Raw genomic sequence first — 6,000 nt, forward strand, 5'->3', positions numbered from 1 at the left:
AGCCCCGATGAAGTGCAGGAATGTTCTGGAAGGAGGACGGCGGGTTTCCTGCTCCATGAGCCCCACGTGATCGGCTCCTTTCCCGCGCAGTGAGCTCTCTGCACTGAGGGGGGAAGCGTGAAAGGCGGCTGCGAGCTGAGGTGCCGGACAAGAGGCTTCACGGACTATGAGTGGGCTCCGTGCTCGGCTTATTAGACTGCTTTCTCATTGGCAGCAGTGTATGAAGAGACGGCCTGGTGTCAGTACAGCTGCTTGTGGGGCATTATGTGTCTAGGAAGTTGGGTGGGAAACAGTCAGCCATCTTGGAGGTAATCGGTGAGCCCCTCGCATTACTGACCGATACAAGCAGATGTGTCATATGGCCCAGACAACTACAGTTTGTGGTCAGCTGATAAGGGCTATGTGATATTATTCAACTAAACCACCGAAACAGAAATACTGGGGTGGTGCGGTGCATAGCTCTACAGCTGCGTCCCCGAGGTGGTGCGTTGTGTGGCCCCGGTGGCTGCGTCCCCGGGGTGGTGCGGTGCGTGGCCCCCGCCGGCTGCGTCCCCGGGGTTGGGCGGTGCGTGGCCCCCGCTGGCTGCGTCCCCAAGGTTGGAGTTTTGCTCTGTATGGCTTGTGGTCGCTGCTCCTTGCTGCTCACCCTTCACCCCCATTGACCCCAATGATATTGCGAGGTTGGATGACGACACAAGATCTCTGCTGGCCCGGCTACAGTCTGCTGTCACCTTCGGGGGCCTGAAGGAACAAAAATGGCTGAACCACTTCCCTGCCCGCCTGATGCAGACTGTTCACAGTACTCATCCGTAGCCTAAACCAGAGTTGCACAACCATATTTGTGCACACAATATGCTGAAAATAGAACCCATTGTTTCTTTCCCCCTCCATCCTCTCCCCAGTGGGTTCGTTCACACGCACGTATTTGGCGCTCGTGCACAATGCGGTTGTGCAATAAAAATGTGCAGCCTTTTCTATCTCTCCGTGCATTTGTGCATAGAGAGAACATTTGGAACTCCTGAAGCTATCAGCCATTTAAATGGCTGAGAGCATTGGTGCATGTTTTTTTTTTTTCGCATGCAATTGCGCACATCTTGCGTAGTTTACAGTGCATTTTGCATGGGCAAATCCCACTTCGCAAATACGCTTACACTACGCTCTGATCGGACTTGGCAGCACTGGTTACTCCTCAGGTGTGATGTCTTAGACTAATGCAGTGTGCAGCAGGCGGTCCGAGAAGCTGGGCGGCCATCTTCAGGTCTCCAGGTCTGCTTTAGGGGTTTTCTCACTAGACAGTATATCCCATCTGCACAGGACCCCCAGTGAACAGCGCACTCTGAACGCACTGTGACTGGAGTAGCGGTGCGCATGCTTAAGCGCCATTTCACTCCCTTCTATAAGATGAATGGAGGTTGCTGAGCGCAAAAAAGCGATAGTCACGCATGTACACCGCTGCTCCATTCCACGAGGCATTCAGGGGGGATGCTGCTCTCTGGACCGCTGGGGGGTCTCAGTCGTTGGATCCTCAGTGATTAGACATCTGCAATACTGTGGGGTTTTCCAGAACTGAATTATTAAGCCAAGGATACAGACCTAATTTCTCCCCCAGATTTTTGATTTCAATAAATTGTAACTTGCCCAACTTTCAATAAATCATAACTAATTTTCTGCTGCCGTTGTATGAGGGCTTGTTTTGTTTTGTGGGAGTTGTATTTTTTAATGGCACTATTCAAGCCCTATAGAGGTATAAAAAGTCCATGTGCACTAATTATGTCCCATGTGAAAGGTTGCTTAATAGCAAGTAGAGCCAGGCTTCCACTAAATATAGCAACTACAGAGCCACACACTCCCACCCCAAACCGCAACTACAGAGCCACACACTCCCACCCCAAACCGCAACTACAGAGCCACACACTCCCACCCCAAACTGCAACTACAGAGCCTTTACTTTTTGCAGTAATAAAAAGTTTTTTTCTTTTAGTCCTTTTAAGGGGATTTGAACTTGTGATTGTTTGATCACTCTTACAGTATAATGCAATACCATAGTATTGCATTATGCCACATTTTGACAGGCTTTGTGGATCTTTATTTGCAATTTCGTGGGGTACTGGTGGATTATGTCGCCACCGGAAGCTAGGGATTTGACAGTAGGAACACCCCTGTCACACCCCTAGCTCCCGATTGGCTCAATGCTTTAAGGTGCTAGGAGCGTGTGGAAATATTTTTGCCTGCCCTGCCCTGTTATGGTAAGGGGTTAGTTTTCCCCTTAGGCTTAGCTTATTTGCTGTAAATGCTGCCATGTTACAGCATTTACAGCGAATAAGCGAAGCCAAACAGGAAAACTAACCCCTAACCAGGCAGGGCAGGCAAAAGTACTTCCACATGCTGCAGCCATCAGTCAGTGCTCGTTGTGGGCCGGTCTGCCGCCGGCGGTGTGCTCTGTGGCGCCCCGCTAATTCACAGTTGTGGTCTGCTGTCCCTCAGCCAGCGCCACTCCTGCTTTGGCCACTGTCTCCTCGTGCTGTGTGTAACGGCACTTGGGGTATTTCAGAGGCTGGCAGTCGCAGCCTCTGCACTGTCCTCTGGTGCCTCCAGCCTCTGGCAGCTGTGCAGCTCGATGCAGTCCTCTCTGTCGCTTCCCAGGCTCGGCGCTGTCCTCTGCCACCACTGCTCCCAGCCACACCGCAGTCCTCTGTCCCCAGCCAATCAGAAGTTGACAGGTGTATTATGTCGCCACCCCTTACTTCCGGTGACGACATAATACACCAATACCATTTAGTGGAAACCTTGTGGCTCTGTAGTTGCTGTTTAGTAGGGGGTGGACCTTGTAGCTCTGTATTTGTTGTATAGGGAGAGACCTCGGGGCTCTGTAGTTTGGGGGGGGCGGGGGGACCTTGGGGCTCTGTAGTTATATTTAGTGGAAACCTTCTTGTTGTATATGCTATTATGGGGGAAGGGTGGGGAACCTTGGGGCTCTGTAATTGCAGCATGTGACTGCAGCATGTAAAGGGCTGTCACCAGGGGTCCCCCCAGAATGTGATCAGGGAGTCCTGATGGGTCTCTGTGGAAGTCCCCTAAAGAGACAAAACGAAAAAAAAAATTGTTAAAAATTATTTAAAAAATAAAATAAATAAAATTAAATTAAAAACACTTGTCTGCCTTTACTTTATGAAAAATTAAAAATACAATTACACATGTGGTATCCCTGCGTCGTAATGACCCAGAGAAGGAAGTTAGTACATTATTTAACCCCTTAATGACACGGTCCCTTTTTTTCTTCTTTCCCCAATTGTTTTTTTCCTCCCCCCGTTTAAAAAATCATAACTCCTTTATTTATCCTTCGACGTCGCTGTATGAGGGCTTGTTTCTTGCGGAACGAGTTATATTTTTCAATGGTGCTATTTAAAGTACCATATAATGTACTGAAAAACTTTTACAAAAATCTAAGTGGAGTAAAATGAAAGAAAAATGACATTCCACCATCTTTCAGTGCGTCTTGCTTCTATGGTAGAGAAACTGCAACAAAAATGACCTGATAACTTTATTCTATGGGTCAGTACGATTACTATGATACCAAATGTGTAAACTTTTTTTTACTATAGCACTTGTATTTTTTTGCAAAGACATTTCATTTTTTAAAATTATTTTCTGCTGCATCTTCTGCGCGCAATAACTTCTTTATTTTTCCATCGACATACTTGAGCAAGGGCTCGTTTTTTGCGGGACGTCCTGTAGTTAACGTTGGTACCATTTTGGAATACATACGACTTTTTGATCACTTTTTATTGCATTTTTTCTGGGAGACAGGGTGACTGAAAAAGTGCAGTTCTGGCGTTCTTTATTTTTTTTTTCGGATTACGTTCACCATGGGGGGTAAATAATGCACTATTTTGATAGATCAGACATTTACGGACGCGGCGATACCAAATATGTATTTTTCTTTTATGATTTAGATTTTTTATTATAGATATGGCAAAAGGAGGGGGATTTAACTTGTATTACTTTTTTTCCCTAATCTCCCTACAAATTTTTTCACAAAAGTTATGCAATACATTATATATACCCAAAAATGATGCCATCAAAAAGTACAACTTCTCCAGCAAAAAACAAGCCCTCACATGGCCGTGTCAATGGAAAAATGAAAAAGTTATAGCTCTTGGAACGCGACTGCAAAATTAGTTAAAATTAAATGATTGTCCAATTTAAAAAAACCTGCCCTGATGGGCACGACAGGGGGGTAGGAAACCCGCCACTCAAGGGGTTAATGTTTTCCACCTATCATAAATAGAGAGTGGGTCACGGCTTATCTTGGCCGACAGCAAGTGTGTGTAAAGTGCTGATATTAGTCCTCTAGGTCCCTGTAATTTAAGAATACCTACTGTTGGGTATTTGGAGATTTTGGTAGAATTCGGTGGAAATTCTGCATTCAAAGCATGTCTCAACTGAAAGTACCTGAAAAGTTGAAGTCTAGGTACTTTTAGATTCTCTCGTAATTGTATATAGGACAGCAGTATATTATCCTCGTATATATCTCCTAGAGTTTGTATCCCTAGTTTAACCCAGTATCCAACACCCTGCATCATCTTGAGTGAGGGCAAAGTAGGGTTATTCCATAAAGGAGTGTCAGTCATTGTATCTGTGTATTGTTGGATACGCTTTGCTGCGCGCCACACAGGGCCACTTTATGCATGGTTATAAGTCTTGATGATTTTCTAAAATCTGGATGTTCCAAAAACCCAATTAGATTCTGACCCTCTAACTCATCGGCTAGGTAATGATCTGTGATTGGCATCTCTTCCCAAAATGAACCAATCCCTGAGATTACGTAACTGTCTTGCTATGTAATACACTTTAAAGTCGGATAACGCCATTCCGGCTTGGTTTTTAGGGCGTTGTAGTGCAGTGAGTTTAAGCTTGGAGTGAGACGGGCCCCAAACAAATCTAATACCGACAGTTTAAGGTTTGGAAGAAACTTTCTGGAACTTTAACCGACATATGTTGTAACGAATATAAACATTTGGGTTGGATTACCATCCTAATAAGGTTTATACGACCTGCCACGGATATAGGTAATTTCCACCAGGCCTTCATTTTCGTTTGTATTAGGTTTTGCAGCGGACTTGTAGTTTTTATGGTCTTGCACTATATTAATTCCTACATACTTGAATTTGGTTATTTCCAATAGACCACAGGCTGACACATCAGAAATTGTGGTCGCGTTTTGGGCTGTATACATTATTGCAGATTTGGACCAGTGTATATAAAGTCCAGAATGTTGAGAGAGAGTCTATTATCTCAAGGGCTTGTGAGAAGGAATGCTCTGGGTTACGGAGGAAAAGAACCATATCATCTGCATATAGACCAACTTTACTCTCTCTACCCCTCCAACTCACTCCCGTAACCGCAGAAGTATTGCGCAAACGGATGGCCAGTGCCTCAATTGCTATTGCAAAAAGGGAGGGAGACAAAGGACATCCCTGACGCGTCCCCCGAGACAGTAGAAAGTTCGCCGAAGATATACCGTTTACTATAACGTTGGCTGTGGGGGATTCATACAGTAACCTGATCCACCCTAGGAATCGGGACCAGAAACCAAAATGTATCAAACATGCCTCCAGGAAACTCCACTCCAATGAGTCAAATGCTTTTTTTGTATCTAGTGACACTACTGCCCAAGGCATATCATGCAGTCTCCCTATTTATACAATTGTTTGGACTCTGCGTATATTTATTGTGGTTGATTTTCCGGGCATAAACCCTATCTAGTCTTCATGGATTATGGAAAGGATTACTTGGTTAAGTCTAGTAGCCAGTATTTCTGTCAATCTATATATATCTATATATATAAAATTGAATGTATGTCTGTCTGCGTGCGTGTCTGTTTGTCCTTTATGCGCTACTACACCATTCATCCGATCGCCATGAAACTTTGGGAAGTTGTTAAGTACACTCCTGGGAAGATTATAGGCATAGTACAAATATCCTACGATAAATGGCGCG

The sequence above is a fragment of the Eleutherodactylus coqui genome, unplaced genomic scaffold (genome assembly GCF_035609145.1).
Source record: "Eleutherodactylus coqui strain aEleCoq1 unplaced genomic scaffold, aEleCoq1.hap1 HAP1_SCAFFOLD_43, whole genome shotgun sequence".
Taxonomy (NCBI): Eukaryota; Metazoa; Chordata; class Amphibia; order Anura; family Eleutherodactylidae; genus Eleutherodactylus; species Eleutherodactylus coqui.